Source organism: Prunus avium, chromosome 2 (genome assembly GCF_965620075.1).
Source record: "Prunus avium chromosome 2, drPruAviu1.hap1.1, whole genome shotgun sequence".
In the NCBI taxonomy this organism is placed as follows: domain Eukaryota; kingdom Viridiplantae; phylum Streptophyta; class Magnoliopsida; order Rosales; family Rosaceae; genus Prunus; species Prunus avium.
Window position 1 is genome coordinate 15351568 of NC_142285.1, and position 17228 is coordinate 15368795.

A 17228-nucleotide genomic window follows, 5' to 3' on the forward strand; every position below is an offset into this window, starting at 1 on the left:
TGGTTGGTGTATTCCATACTTCTAGTGATTGGATTTCACTCAAAACTCCCCAAATGACTCCTCCCACCATATTATGATGTTGCCCAAGTTTTGGGCTCGATCCGAAATCAATAGGTGTTCCAAATTGGTCAATTCATTTTCAACGGCATTTCATTCCAAATTGGAGTGGTTGGTGTATTCCATACTTCTAGCGATTGGATTTCACTCAAAACACACCAAATGACTCCTCCCAACATATTATGATGTTGCCCAGGTTTTGGGCTCGATCCGAAATCAATAGGTGTGAGAAATTGGACAATTCAAGTTCAACGGCAGTTCGTTCCTAATTGGAGTGGTTGGTGTATTCCATACTTCTAGCGATTCGATTTCACTCAACACTCACCAAATGACTCCTCCCACCGTATTATGATGTTGCCCAAGTTTTGGGCTCGATCCGAAATCAAAAGATGTTCGAAATTGGACAATTCAAGTTCAACGGCAGTTCGTTCCTAATTGGAGTGGTTGGTGTATTCCATACTTCTAGCGATTGGATTTGACTCATAACTCCCCAAATGACTCCTCCCAACATATTATGATGTTGCCCAGGTTTTGGGCTCGATCCGAAATCAATAGGTGTTCCAAATTGGACAATTCAAGTTCAACGGCAGTTCGTTCCTAATTGGAGTGGTTGGTGTATTCCATATTTCTAGCGATTGGATTTCACTCAAAACTCACGAAATGACCCGTCGCACCGTATTGTGATGTTGCCCAAGTTTTGGGCTCGATCCGAAATCAATAGGTGTGAGAAATTGGACAATTCAAGTTCAACGGCAGTTCGTTCCTAATTGGAGTGGTTGGTGTATTCCAGACTTCTAGCGATTGGATTTCACTCAAAACTCACGAAATGACCCGTCGCACCGTATTGTGATGTTGCCCAAGTTTTGGGCTCGATCCGAAATCAATAGGTGTGAGAAATTGGTCAATTCATTTTCAACGGCATTTCGTTCCTAATTGGAGTGGTTGGTGTATTCCATACTTCTAGCGATTGGATTTCACTCGAAACTCACCAAATGACTCCTCCCACCATATTATGATGTTGCCCAAGTTTTGGGCTCGATCCGAAATCAATAGGTGTTCCAAATTGGAAAATTCATGTATAACGGCAGTTCGTTCCTAACTGGAGTGGTTGGTGTATTCCATACTTCTAGCGATTGGATTTCACTCAAAACTCACCAAATGACTCCTCCCACCATAATATGGTGTTGCCCAAGTTTTCGGCTCGATCTGAAATCAATAGGTGTTCGAAATTGGACAATTCAAGTTCAACGGCAGTTCGTTCCTAATTGGAGTGGTTGGTGTATTCCATACTTCTAGCGATTGGATTTCACTCAAAACTCACCAGATGACTCCTCCCACCATGTTACGATGTTGCCCAGGTTTTGGGCTCGATCCAAAATCAATAGGTGTTCCAAATTGGACAATTCAAGTTCAACGGCATTTCGTTCCCAATTGGAGTGGTTGGTGTATTCCATACTTCTAGCGATTGGATTTCACTCGAAACTCACCAAATGACTCCTCCCACCATATTATGATGTTGCCCAAGTTTTGGGCTCGATCCGAAATCAATAGGTGTTCCAAATTGGAAAATTCATGTATAACGGCAGTTCGTTCCTAACTGGAGTGGTTGGTGTATTCCATACTTCTAGCGATTGGATTTCACTCAAAACTCACCAAATGACTCGTCCCACCATATTATGATGTTGCCCAAGTTTTGGGCTTGATCCGAAATCAATAGGTGTTCGAAATTGGACAATTCAAGTTCAACGGCAGTTCGTTCCCAATTGGGGTGGTTGGTGTATTCCATACTTCTAGCGATTGGATTTCACTCAAAACTCACCAAATGACTCCTCCCACCATAATATGGTGTTGCCCAAGTTTTCGGCTCGATCTGAAATCAATAGGTGTTCGAAATTGGACAATTCAAGTTCAACGGGAGTTCGTTCCTAATTGGAGTGGTTGGTGTATTCCATACTTCTAGCAATTGGATTTCACTCAAAACTCACCAAATGACTCCTCCCACCATATTATGATGTTGCCCAAGTTTTGGGCTCGATCCGAAATCAATAGGTGTTCCAAATTGGAAAATTCATGTATAACGGCAGTTCGTTCCTAACTGGAGTGGTTGGTGTATTCCATACTTCTAGCGATTGGATTTCACTCAAAACTCACCAAATGACTCCTCCCACCATAATATGATGTTGCCCAAGTTTTGGGCTCGATCCGAAATAAATAGGTGTGAGAAATTGGACAATTCAAGTTCAACGGCAGTTCGTTCTTAATTGGAGTTGTTGGTGTATTCCGTACTTCTAGAGATTGGATTTCACTCAAAACTCACCAAATGACTCCTCCCACCATATTATGATGTTGCCCAAGTTTTGGGTTCGATCCGAAATCAATAGGTGTGAGAAATTGGACAATTCAAGTTCAACGGCAGTTCGTTCCTAGTTGGAGTGGTTGGTGTATTCCATACTTCTAGCGATTGGATTTCACTCAAAACTCACCAAATGACTACTCCCACCATATTATGATGTTGCCCAAGTTTTGGGCTCGATCCGAAATCAATAGGTGTTCCAAATTGGAAAATTCAAGTATAACGGCAGTTCGTTCCTAACTGGAGTGGTTGGTGTATTCCATACTTCTGGCGATTGGATTTCACAAAAATCTCGCCAAATGACCCCTCCCACCATATTAACATCCCAAGTTTTGGGCTCGATCCGAAATCAATATGGGTGAGAAATTGGTCAATTCAATTTCAACGAAAGTTCGTTCCTAATTGGAGTGGTTGGTGTATTCCACACTTCTAGCGATTGGATTTCACTCAAAACTCACCAAATGACTCCTCCCAACATATTATGGTGTTGCCCAAGTTTTGGGCTCGATCCGAAATCAATAGGTGTTCCAAATTAGACAATTCAAGTTCAACGGCAGTTCATTCCCAACTGGAGTGGTTGGTGTATTCCATACTTCTAGCGATTGGATTTCACTCAAAACTAATCAAATCACTCCTCCCACCATATTAAGATGTTGCCCAAGTTTTGGGCTCGATCCGAAATCAATAGGTGTTCCAAATTGGACAATTCAAGTTCAACGGCAGTTCGTTCCCAAATGGAGTGGTTGGTGTATTCCATACTTCTAGCGGGTGGATTTCACTCAAAACTCACCAACTGACTCCTCCCACCATATTATGATGTTGCCCAAGTTTTGGGCTCGATCCGAAATCAATAGGTGTTCCAAATTGGACAATTCAAGTTCAACGGCAGTTCGTTCCTAATTGGAGTGGTTGGTGTATTCCATACTTCTAGCGATTGGATTTCACTCAAAACCCATCAACTGACTCCTCCCACCATATTATGATGTTGCCCAAGTTTTGGGCTCGATCCGAAATCAATAGGTGTTCGAAATTGGACAATTCAAGTTCAACGGCAGTTCGTTCCTAATTGGAGTGGTTGGTGTATTCCATACTTCTAGCGATTGGATTTCACTCAAAACTCACCAAATGACTCCTCCCACCATATTATGATGTTGCCCAAGTTTTGGGCTCGATCCGAAATCAATAGGTGTGAGAAATTGGACAATTCAAGTTCAATGGCAGTTAGTTCCTAATTGGAGTGGTTGGTGTATTCCATACTTCTAGCGATTGGATTTCACTCAAAACTCACCAAATGACTCCTCCCACCATATTATGATGTTGCCCAAGTTTTGGGCTCGATCCGAAATCAATAGGTGTGAGAAAGTGGACAATTCAAGTTCAACGGCAGTTCGTTCCTAATTGGAGTGGTTGGTGTATTGCATACTTCTAGCGATTGGATTTCACTCAAAACTCCCCAAATGACTCCTCCCACCATATTATGATGTTGCCCAAGTTTTGGGCTCGATCCGAAATCAATTGGTGTCAGAAATTGGACAATTCAAGTTCAACGGCAGTTCGTTCCTAATTGGAATGGTTGGTGTATTCCATACTTCAAGCGATTGGATTTCACTCAAAACTCACCAAATGACTCCTCCCACCATATTAAGATGTTGCCCAAGTTTTGGGCTCGATCCGAAATCAATAGGTGTTCCAAATTGGACAATTCAAGTTCAACGGCAGTTCGTTCCCAAATGGACTGGTTGTTGTATTCCATACTTCTAGCGATTGGATTTCACTCAAAACTCATCAACTGACTCCTCCCACCGTATTATGATGTTGCCCAAGTTTTGGGCTCGATCCGAAATCAATAGGTGTGCGAAATTGGACAATTCAAGTTCAACGGCAGTTCGTTCCTAATTGGAGTGGTTGGTGTATTCCATACTTCTAGCGATTGGATTTCACTCAAAACTAACCAAATGACTCCTCCCACCATATTATGATGTTGCCCAAGTTTTGGGCTCGACCCGAAATCAATAGGTGTTCGAAATTGGACAATTCAAGTTCAACGGCAGTTCGTTCCTAATTGGAGTGGTTCGTGTATTCCATACTTCTAGCGATTGGATTTCACTCAAAACTTACCAAATCACTCCTCCCACCATATTATGATGTTGCCCAAGTTTTGGGCTCGATCCGAAATCCATAGGTGTTCGAAATTGGACAATTCAAGTTCAGCGGCAGTTCGTTCCAAATTGGAGTGGTTGGTTTATTCCTTACTTCTAGCGATTGGATTTCACTCAAAACTCACCAAATGACTCCTCCCACCATATTATGATGTTGCCCAAGTTTGGGGCTCGATCCGAAATCAATAGGTGTGAGAAATTGGACAATTCAAGTTCAACGGCAGTTCGTTCCTAATTGGAGTGGTTGGTGTATTCCATACTTCTAGCGATTGGATTTCACTCAAAACTCACGAAATGACTCCTCCCACCATATTATGATGTTGCCCAAGTTTTGGGCTCGATCAGAAATCAATAGGTGTTCGAAATTGGACAATTCAAGTTCAACGGCAGTTCGTTCCTAATTGGAGTGGTTGGTGTATTCCATACTTCTAGCGATTGGATTTCACTCGAAACTCACCAAATGACTCCTCCCACCATATTATGATGTTGCCCAAGTTTGGGGCTCGATCCGAAATCAATAGGTGTGAGAAATTGGACAATTCAAGTTCTACGGCAGTTCGTTCCTAATTGGAGTGGTTGGTGTATTCCATACTTCTAGCGATTGGATTTCACTCAAAACTCACCGAATGACTCCTCCCACCATATTATGATGTTGCCCAAGTTTTGGGCTTGATCCGAAATCAAAAGGTGTTCGAAATTGGACAATTCAAGTTCAACGGCAGTTCGTTCCTAATTGGAGTGGTTGGTGTATTCCATACTTCTAGTGATTGGATTTCACTCAAAACTCCCCAAATGACTCCTCCCACCATATTATGATGTTGCCCAAGTTTTGGGCTCGATCCGAAATCAATAGGTGTGAGAAATTGGTCAATTCATTTTCAACGCCATTTCGTTCCTAATTGGAGTGGTTGGTGTATTCCATACTTCTTGCGATTGCATTTCACTCAAAACACACCAAATGACTCCTCCCAACATATTATGATGTTGCCCAAGTTTTGGGCTCGATCCGAAATCAATAGGTGTGAGAAATTGGACAATTCAAGTTCAACGGCAGTTCGTTCCTAATTGGAGTGGTTTGTGTATTCCATACTTCTAGTGATTGGATTTCACTCAAAACTCACCAAATGACTCCTCCCACCATATTATGATGTTGCCCAAGTTTTGGGCTCAATCCGAAATCAATAGGTGTGAGAAATTGGTCAATTCATTTTCAACGGCATTTCGTTCCTAATTGGAGTGGTTGGTGTATTCCATACTTCTAGCGATTGCATTTCACTCAAAACTCACCAAATGACTCCTCCCAACATATTATGATGTTGCCCAAGTTTTGGGCTCGATCCGAAATCAATAGGGGTTCCAAATTGGACAATTCAAGTTCAACGGCAGTTCGTTCCTAATTGGAGTGGTTGGTGTATTCCATACTTCTAGCGATTGGATTTCACTCAAAACTCTCCAAATCACTCCTCCCACCATATTATGATGTTGCCGAAGTTTTGGGGTCGATCCGAAATCAAAAGGTGTTCCAAATTGGACAATTCAAGTTCAACCGCAGTTCGTTCCTAATTGGAGTGGTTGGTGTATTCCATACTTCTAGCGATTGGATTTCACTCAAAACTCTCAAAATGACTCCTCCCACCATACTATGATGTTGCCCAAGTTTTGGGCTCGATCCGAAATCAATAGGTTTTTGAAATTGGACAATTCAAGTTCAACGGCAGTTCGTTCCGAATTGGAGTGGTTGGTGTATTCCATACTTCTAGCGATTGGATTTCAGTCAAAACTCACCAAATGACTCCTCCCACCGTATTATGATGTTGCCCAAGTTTTGGGCTCGATCCGAAATCCATAGGTGTGAGAAATTGGACAATTCAAGTTCAACGGCAGTTCGTTCCTAATTGGAGTGGTTGGTGTATTCCATACTTCTAGTGATTGGATTTCACTGAAAACTCACCAAATGAGTCCTCCCACACTACCACACTTTGAGCATGTTGTGTTTTGAACTTTGCCACCTTGTAAATATTGTCTAAAAACTGAGCTTTTATTTTTGAGTCATGTGCTTGAGTCATCTCTCTTCAGAAAATGTTCGGAAAGATTGTTTTGAGTTTACTTTTTACATTTTTTATTTATTTATTTATTTATTTATTTTGGTTTTGTAATTATTTTTATCTTGGTTTTTGTTTTTGTTTTATTTTGCTTAAGGACTAACAAATCTAATAAGTTTTCTAACCACTTTGTTTTGTAGAGTTAGGAAAACGTTTGTGGGTGTCGTATCTGTTAAACCCTCAGGAGACACAACTCCTCCTACTAGGGATGCCTAGAGGTTTAAAGGCTTGTTGCATATGCTCAATGCAATCGAGTTACCTGCGGAAGTGGTTTAGTTAACTTCTTGTTTTGCTTTTATCTTTGTTTTCCTTTTGTTTTGCTCGAGGACTAGCAAAATCTATTTTTGGGGGTATTTGATCGGTTCATAATTGTATATCATTTTGTACCCTTCTAGCTTATGATTTGGTTATGTTTTTGAGTTAAACTTGTGCTTTTAATCCTTTTTGTGTTTATCTTTCAGTTAATTGACATTTAGGTAACAATGATGACTTTGGATAGGAAATGATGCAATCCATGCATGTTATGGGCTGATTGGCATATGAGGAATATGAGCTTAAAGACAAACTAATTTTGGCTACAGCCCATTTCCAGCCCAGTTTCGTAGGTCAACTTCTTGGCCTTGGATCAGAATTCTGTGGGGCTCGGATGAGGTGAAGATCTTCATGAAGGTTGTTCAATTGGGTGTCTAGTATAACATATCCAAAATTCAACCCAATTGAACATATGTGGAGTCCTTAGCCCGTCCAACACTGAACCATGCTCAGGAGGATTTGCAGCTGCCAGCTTTGAGCCTTGTCTCCTCCTTTAAGCCATGTGCCTCACCCATGCTGCAACTGACTTTGGATCCAACATAATGAGTGAAGTGGGGAGGCATTCCAGCTATGAAATTCTAAAGGAGCAAGTTGGTACATGCTGGAGTTATTATAGAGAAAGCATGTGCATGCATGTAAAGCAAAGAAATGAAATGATGTCAATTCCAGTCTCTGTTCGGCTGCCAACTTGCAAGGCCCAAAACGCACACTTCTACTGCTCCGATGGGAATACTTTCTTCATAGAAGTTGTTCCAATGGGTGTCTAGTATAACATATCCAACTTTGAGCACCATTGGATACGTTTTGAAACCTCTGGCCTTCCTACACCAAGACTGGTTCAGAAAACTCGTTTTTCAGCAACCAAAAGGCAACCACATGGGTTGGCAACCAAAAGGCAACCACATGGGTTGGCAGCAAAGGCAGCCACAACTGATCACCTTTGAACCCATGTGAAGATGCTTGAGGTGCAGCAAAAGAAGTATGGGATGAGATTGATTCCAACCACACTAACATAGACAAGATGAAGTGTGAGTTATGGGTTGTATTAAAAGAGGAATGGTGGTGTTGGATTTCATCATGTTGTTCCTCCCTCTTAGCCCTATAAATAGAGAAGCCTTCAAGCTTCAAAACACACCCCAAGGGGGGGAGCTCTCAAACACTTCTCTAGAGCTCCCTTCCCTTGTCTCCCTCAAATTCTCTTAGTTTCCTTTCAAGTTGTCAATTGTTGTAACAATAATGAGTTTACTAAATTTTCCTTCAAGTTTTCTTAGTTCTACTTTACTTTTATTTGTAATGTACATTCTTTCTTAAGTATTCAAGTTTAATTAGTTTCCAAGTTTCAATTATGGTTTTTGTTCTTATTCATTATGCTTATAAGTTAATAGGCTAGTTTGAATGATTGATCACCATTTAGGCTTGCATGTTAGCTATCTTGGTTTGAATTAAGAGTAGACACCATGCTTTAATTCGAATTGAACTATGAATAAGAAGAGTATGTATGGACATTCGACAACAGGGATTAGATACATGCTTGGTTGTTTAAATTGTTCTTCTATGCTTAATGGGTTCCTAATGCTTAGTTTTAGGTTAGACAACAAATGATCAAATTAGGGAATTAGGAACACAAGGTTTTGACCAAACACCATGGCTTAATCATACTTTAGCTAGAATCAATCCGTTAATCTAATTGAACTTGGGAACTTATTTGCTTGAGTTATTTCTTTTTTTTTTCTTGTTTTATTTATTTTCTTTTTCATTTCTATTTTGTGTAGGGGAAACAAATTGGATCATTCAATCACCAATCCTCGTGGGATCGACCTCGCACTTACATATGCTATACTACCAAACGGCTCGTGCACTTGCGAGTATCACAAGTTGAGGATGCAGCTGAATCTATTTTGGTGCAGCTGAATCGAAGCAACAGTATTCCATACTTCTAAAATTTGGATTTCACTCAAAACTCAACAAATGACTCCTCCCACCATATTATGATGTTGCCCAAGTTTTGGGCTCGATCCGAAATCAATAGGTGTTCCAAATTGGACAATTCAAGTTCAACGGCAGTTCGTTCCTAATTGGAGTGGTTGGTGTATTCCATACTTCTAGCGATTGGATTTCACTCAAAACTCACCAAATGAGTCCTCCCACCATATTATGATGTTGCCCAACTTTTGGGCTCGATCCGAAATCAATAGGTGTTCCAAATTGGACAATTCAAGTTCAACGGCAGTTCGTTCCTAATTGGAGTGGTGGGCGAATTCCATACTTCTAGCGATTGGATTTCACTCAAAACTCACCAAATGACTCCTCCCACCGTATTATGATGTTTCCCAAGTTTTGGGCTCGATCCGAAATCAATAGGTGTGAGAAATTGGTCAATTCAATTTCAACGACAGTTCGTTCGTAATTGGAGTGGTTGGTGTATTCCAAACTTCTAGCGATTGGATTTCACTCAAAACTCACCAAATGACTCCCACCACATTATGCTGTTGCCCAAGTTTTGGGCTCGATCCGAAATCAATAGGTTTTCCAAATTGGAAAATTCAAGTATAACCGCAGTTCGTTCCTAACTAGAGTGGTTGGTGTATTCCATACTTCTAGCGATTGGATTTCACTCAAAACTCACCAAATGACTCCTCCCACCATATTATGATGTTGCCCAAGTTTTGGGTTCGATCCGAAATCAATAGTATTTCCAAGTTGGACAATTCAAGTTCGACGGCAGTTCGTTCCTGATTGGAGTGGTTGGTGTATTCCATACTTCTAGCGATTGGATTTCACTCAAAACTAACCAAATAACTCCTCCCACCATATTATGATGTTGCCCAACTTTTGGGCTCGATCCAAAATCAATAGGTGTGAGAAATTGGTCAATTCAATTTCAACGACAGTACTTTCCAAATTGGAGTGGTTGGTGTATTCCATACTTCTAGCGATTGGATTTCACTAAAAACTCACCAAATGACTCCTCCCACCATATTATGATGTTGCCCAAGTTTTGGGCTCGATCTGAAATCAATAGGTGTGAGAAATTGGTCAATTCAATTTCAAGGACAGTTCTTTCCTAATTGGAGTGGTGGGTGTATTCCATACTTCTAGGGATTGGATTTAACTCAAAACTCACCAAATGACTCCCCCCACCATATTATGATGTTGCCCAACTTTTGGGATCGATCCGAAATCAATAGGTGTTCGAAATTGGACAATTCAAGTTCAACGGAAGTTCGTTCCTAATTGGAGTGGTTGGTGTATTCCATACTTCTAGCAATTGGATTTCACTCAAAACTCAACAAATGACTCCTCCCACCATAATATGATGTTGCCCAAGTTTTGGGCTCGATCCGAAATCAATAGGTGTGAGAAATTGGACAATTCAAGTTCAACGGCAGTTCGTTCCTAATTGGAGTGGTTGGTGTATTCCATAATTCTAGCGATTGGATTTCACTCAAAACTCAACAAATGACTCCTCCCACCATAATATGATGTTGCCCAAGTTTTGGGCTCGATCCGAAATCAATAGGTATTCCAAATTGGACAATTCAAGTTCAATGGCAGTTCGTTCCTAATTGGAGTGGTTGGTGTATTCCATACTTCTAGCGATTGGATTTCACTCAAAACTAACCAAATGACTCCTCCCACCATATTATGATGTTGCCCAAGTTTTGGGCTCGATCCGAATTCAATAGGTGTGAGAAATTGGTCAATTCAATTTCAACGACAGTTCTTTCCTAATTGGAGTGGTTGGTGTATTCCATACTTCTAGCGATTGGATTTCACTCAAAACTCACCAAATGACTCCTCCCACCATATTATGATGTTGCCCAACTTTTGGGATCGATCCGAAATCAATAGGTGTGAGAAATTGGTCAATTCAATTTCAACGACAGTTCGTTCGAAATTGGAGTGGTTGGTGTATTCCATACTTCTAGCGATTGGATTTCACTCAAAACTCCCCAAATGACTCCTCCCACCGTATTATGTTGTTGCCCAGGTTTTGGGCTCGATCCGAAATCAATAGGTGTGAGAAATTGGTCAATTCAAGTTCAACGGCAGTTCTTTCCTAATTGGAGTGGTTGGTGTATTCCATACTTCTAGCGATTGGATTTCACTCAAAACTCACCAAATGACTCCTCCCACCGTATTATGATGTTGCCCAAGTTTTGGGATCGATCTGAAATCAATAGGTGTGAGAAATTGGTCAATTCAATTTCAACGACAGTTCGTTCGTAATTGGAGTGGTTGGTGTATTCCATACTTCTAGCGATTGGATTTCACTAAAACCTCCCCAAATGACTCCTCCCAACATATTATGATGTTGCCCAAGTTTTGGGCTCGATCCGAAATCAATAGGTGTGAGAAATTGGACAATTCAACGACAGTTCGTTCGTAATTGGAGTGGTTGGTGTATTCCATACTTCTACCGATTGGATTTCACTCAAAACTCCCCAAATGACTCCTCCCAACATATTATGATGTTGCCCAAGTTTTGGGCTCGATCCGAAATCAATAGGTGTGAGAAAATGGACAATTCAATGTCAACGGCAGTTCGTTCCTAATTGGAGTGGTTGGTGTATTCCATACTTCTAGCGATTGGATTTCCCTCAAAACTCACCAAATGACTCCTCCCACCATATTATGATGTTGCCCAAGTTTTGGACTCGATCCGAAATCAATAGGTGTGAGAAATTGGACAATTCAATGTCAACGGCAGTTCGTTCCTAATTGGAGTGGTTGGTGTATTCCATACTTCTAGCGATTGGATTTCACTCAAAACTCAACAAATGACTCCTCCCACCATAATATGATGTTGCCCAAGTTTTGGGCTCGATCCGAAATCAATAGGTATTCCAAATTGGACAATTCAAGTTCAATGGCAGTTCGTTCCTAATTGGAGTGGTTGGTGTATTCCATACTTCTAGCGATTGGATTTCACTCAAAACTCACCAAATGACTCCTCCCACCATATTATGATGTTGCCCAAGTTTTGGGCTCGATCCGAAATCAATTGGTGTGAGAAATTGGACAATTCAACGACAGTTCGTTCGTAATTGGAGTGGTTGGTGTATTCCATACTTCTAGCGATTGGATTTCACTAAAAACTCCCCAAATGACTCCTCCCAACATATTATGAAGTTGCCCAAGTTTTGGGCTCGATCCGAAATCAATAGGTGTGAGAAATTGGACAATTCAACGACAGTTCGTTCGTAATTGGAGTGGTTGGTGTATTCCATACTTCTACCGATTGGATTTCACTCAAAACTCCCCAAATGACTCCTCCCAACATATTATGATGTTGCCCAAGTTTTGGGCTCAATCCGAAATCAATAGTTGTGAGAAATTGGACAATTCAATGTCAACGGCAGTTCGTTCCTAATAGGAGTGGTTGGTGTATTCCATACTTCTAGCGATTGGATTTCACTCAAAACTCACCAAATGACTCCTCCCACCATATTATGATGTTGCCCAAGTTTTGGGCTCGATCCGAAATCTATAGGTCTGAGGAATTGGACAATTCAATGTCAACGGCAGTTCGTTCCTAATTGGAGCGGTTGGTGTATTCCATACTTCTAGCGATTGGATTTCACTCAAAACTCACCAAATGACTCCTCCCACCATATTATGATGTTGCCCAAGTTTTGGGCTCGATCCGAAATCAATTGGTGTGAGAAATTGGACAATTGAACGACAGTTCGTTCGTAATTGGAGTGGTTGGTGTATTCCATACTTCTACCGATTGGATTTCACTCAAAACTCCCCAAATGACTCCTCCCAACATATTATGATGTTGCCCAAGTTTTGGGCTCGATCCGAAATCAATAGGTGTGAGAAATTGGACAATTCAATGTCAACGGCAGTTCGTTCCAACTTGGAGTGGTTGGTGTGTTCCATACTTCTAGCGATTGGATTTCACTCAAAACTCACCAAATGACTCCTCCCACCATATTATGATGTTGCCCAAGTTTTGGGCTCGATCCGAATTCAATAGGTGAGAGAAATTGGTCAATTAAATTTCAACGACAGTTCTTTCCTAATTGGAGTGGTTGGTGTATTCCATACTTCTAGCGATTGGATTTCACTCAAAACTCACCAAATGACTCCTCCCACCATATTATGATGTTGCCCAAGTTTTGGGCTCGATCCGAAATCAATAGGAGTGAGAAATTGGACAATTCAATGTCAACGGCAGTTCGTTCCTAATTGGAGGGGTTGGTGTATTCCATACTTCTAGCGATTGGATTTCACTCAAAACTCACCAAATGACTCCTCCCACCATATTATGATGTTGCCCAAGTTTTGGGCTCGATCCGAATTCAATAGGTGTGAGAAATTGGACAATTCAAGTTCAACGGCAGTTCGTTCCTAATTGGAGTGGTTGGTGTATTACATACTTCTAGCGATTGGATTTCACTCAAAACTCACCAAATGACTCCTCCCACCATATTATGATGTTACCCAACTTTTGGGATCGATCCGTAATCAATAAGTGTGAGAAATTGGTCAATTCAATTTCAACGACAGTTCGTTCGTAATTGGAGGGGTTGGTGTATTCCATACTTCTAGCGATTGGATTTCACTCAAAACTCACCAAATGACTCCCACCATATTATGCTGTTGCCCAAGTTTTGGGCTCGATCCGAAATCAATAGGTGTTCCAAATTGGAAAATTCAAGTATAACGGCAGTTCATTCCTAACTGGAGTGGTTGGTGTATTCCGTACTTCTAGCGATTGGATTTCACTCAAAACACAACAAATGACTCCTCCCACCATATTATGATGTTGCCCAAGTTTTGGGCTCGATCCGAATTCAATAGGTGTGAGAAATTGGTCAATTCAATTTCAACGACACTTCTTTACTAATTGGAGTGGTTGGTGTATTCCATACTTCTAGCGATTGGATTTCTCTCAAAACTCAACAAATGAATCCGCCCACCATATTATGATGTTGCCCAAGTTTTGGGCCCGATCCGAAATCAATAGGTGTGAGAAATTGGTCAATTCATTTTTAACTAAAGTTCGTTCCTAATTGGAGTGGTTGGTGTTTTCCATACTTCTAGCGATTGGATTTCACTCAAAACTCACCAAATGACTCTTCCCACCATATTATGTTGTTGCCCAAGTTTTGGGCCTGATCCGAAATCAATAAGTGTTTGAAATTGGACAATTCAAGTTCAACGGCAGTTCTTTCCTAATTGGAGGGGTTGGTGTGTTCCATACTTCTAGCGATTGGATTTCACTCAAAACACACCAAATGACTCCTCCCACCATATTATGATGTTGCCCAAGTTTGGGGCTCGATCCGAAATCAATAGGTGTGAGAAATTGGACAATTCAAGTTCAACGACAGTTCGTACCTAATTGGAGTGGTTGGTGTAATCCATACTTCTAGCGATTGGATTTCACACAAAACTCACCAAATGACTCCTCCCACCATATTATGATGTTGCCCAAGTTTTGGGCTCGATCCGAAATCAATAGGTGTGAGAAATTGGACAATTCAAGTTCAACGGCAGTTCGTTCCTGATTGGAGTGGTTGGTGTATTCCATACTTCTAGCTGTTGGATTTCACTCAAAACTCGCCAAATGACTCCTCCCACCATATTATGATGTTGTCCAAGTTTGGGGCTCGATCCGAAATCAATAGGTGTGAGAAATTGGAAAATTCAAGTTCAATGGCAGTTCGTTCCTAATTGGAGTGGTTGGTGTATTCAATACTTCTAGCGATTGGATTTCTCTCAAAACTCACCAAATGAAGCCTCCCACCATATTATGGTGTGGCCCAAGTTTTCGGCTCGATCCGAAATCAATAGGTTTTCGAAATTGGACAATTCAAGTTCAACGGCAGTTCGTTCCAAATTGGAGTGGTTGGTGTATTCCATACTTCTAGCGATTGGATTTCACTCAAAACTCACCAAAAGAGTCCTCCCACCATATTATGATGTTGCCCAAGTTTGGGGCTCGATCCGAAATCAATAGGTGTGAGAAATTGGACCATTCAAGTTCAACGGCAGTTCGTTCCTAATTATAGTTTTAGGTGTATTCCAAACTTCTACCGACTGGATTTCACTCAAAACTCACCAAATGACTCCTCCCACCATATTATGATGTTGCCCAAGTTTGGGTCTCGATCCGTAATCAATAGGTGTGAGAAATTGGACCATTCAAGTTCAACGGCAGTTCGTTTCTAATTGGAGTGGTTGGTGTATTCCAAACTTCTACCGATTGGATTTCACTCAAAACTCACCAAATGACTCCTCCCACCATATTAAGATGTTGCCCAACTTTTTTGCTCGATCCGAAATCCGTAGGTGTTCCAAATTGGACAATTCAAGTTCAACAGCAGTTCGTTCCTAATTGGAGTGGTTGGTGTATTCCATACTTCTAGCGATTGGATTTCACTCAAATCTCACCAAATGACTCCTCCCACCATATTATGCTGTTGCCCTAGTTTGGGGCTCGATCCGAAATCAATAGGTGTGAGAAATTGGACCATTCAAGTTCAACGGCAGTTCGTTCCTAATTGGAGTGGTTGGTGTATTCCATACTTCTAGCGATTGGATTTCACTCAAAACTCACCAAATGACTCCTCCCACCATATTATGATGTTGCCCTAGTTTGGGGCTCGATCCGAAATCAATAGGTGTGAGAAATTGGACCATTCAAGTTCAACAGCAGTTCGTTCCTAATTGGTGTGGTTGGTGTATTCCATACTTCTAGCGATTGGATTTCACTCAAAACTCACCAAATGACTCCTCCCACCATATTATGATGTTGCCCAACTTTTGGGCTCGATCCGAAATCAGTAGGTGTGAGAAATTGGACAATTCAAGTTCAACGGCAGTTCGTTCCTAATTGGAGTGGTTGGTGTATTCCATACTTCTAGCGATTGGATTTCACTCAAAACTGACCAATGACTCCTCCCACCACATTATGATGTTGCCCAGGTTTTGGGCTCGATCCAAAATCAATCGGTGTGAGAAATTGGACAATTCAAGTTCAACGGCAGTTCGTTCCCAATTGGAGTGGTTGGTGTATTCCATACTTCTAGCGATTGGATTTCACTCAAAACTCACCAAATGAATCCTCCCACCATGTTATGTTGTTGCCCAAGTTTTGGGCTCGATCCGAAATCAATAGGTGTGAGAAAGTGGACAATTCATGTTCAACGGCAGTTCGTTCCTAATGGGAGTGGTTGGTCTATTCCATACTTCTAGCGATTGGATTTCACTCAAAACTCAACAAATGACTCCTCCCACCATATTATGATGTTGCCCAAGTTTTGGGCTCGATCCGAAATCAATAGGTGTTCGAAATTGGACAATTCAAGTTCAACGGCAGTTCGTTCCTAATTGGAGTGGTTGGTGTATTCCATACTTCTAGCGATTGGATTTCACTCAAAACTCACCAAATGACTCCTCCCACCATATTATGTTGTTGCACAAGTTTGGGGCACGATCCGAAATCAATAGGTGTTCCAAATTGGACAATTCAAGTTCAACGGCAGTTCGTTCCTAATTGGAGTGGTTGGTGTATTCCATACTTCTCTAGCTATTGGATTTCACTCAAAACTCACCAAATGACTCCTCCCACCATATTATGATGTTGCCCAAGTTTTGGGCTCGATCTGAAATCAATAGGTGTTCGAAATTGGACAATTCAAGTTCAACGGCAGTTCGTTCCTAATTGGAGTGGTTGGTGTATTCCGTACTTCTAGCGATTGGATTTCACTCAAAACTCACCAAATGACTCCTCCCACCATATTATGATGTTGCCCAAGTTTTGGGCTCAATCCGAAATCCATAGGTGTGAGAAATTGGACAATTCAAGTTCAACCGCAGTTCGTTCCTAATTGGTGTGGTGGGTGTATTCCATACTTCTAGCGATTGGATTTCACTCAAAACTCTCCAAATGACTCCTCCCACCATAGTACGATGTTGCCCAAGTTTTGGGCTCGATCCGAAATCAATAGGTTTTCGAAATTGGACAATTCAAGTTCAACTGCAGTTCGTTCCTAATTTGAGTGGTTGGTGTATTCCATACTTCTAGCGATTGGATTTCACTCAAAACTCACCAAATGACTCCTCCCACCATATTATGATGTTGCCCAGGTTTTGGGCTCGATCCAAAATCAATAGGTGTGAGAAATTGGACAATTCAAGTTCAACGGCAGTTCGTTCCTAATTGGAGTGGTTGGTGTATTCCATACTTCTAGCGATTGGATTTCACTCAAAACTCACCAAATGACT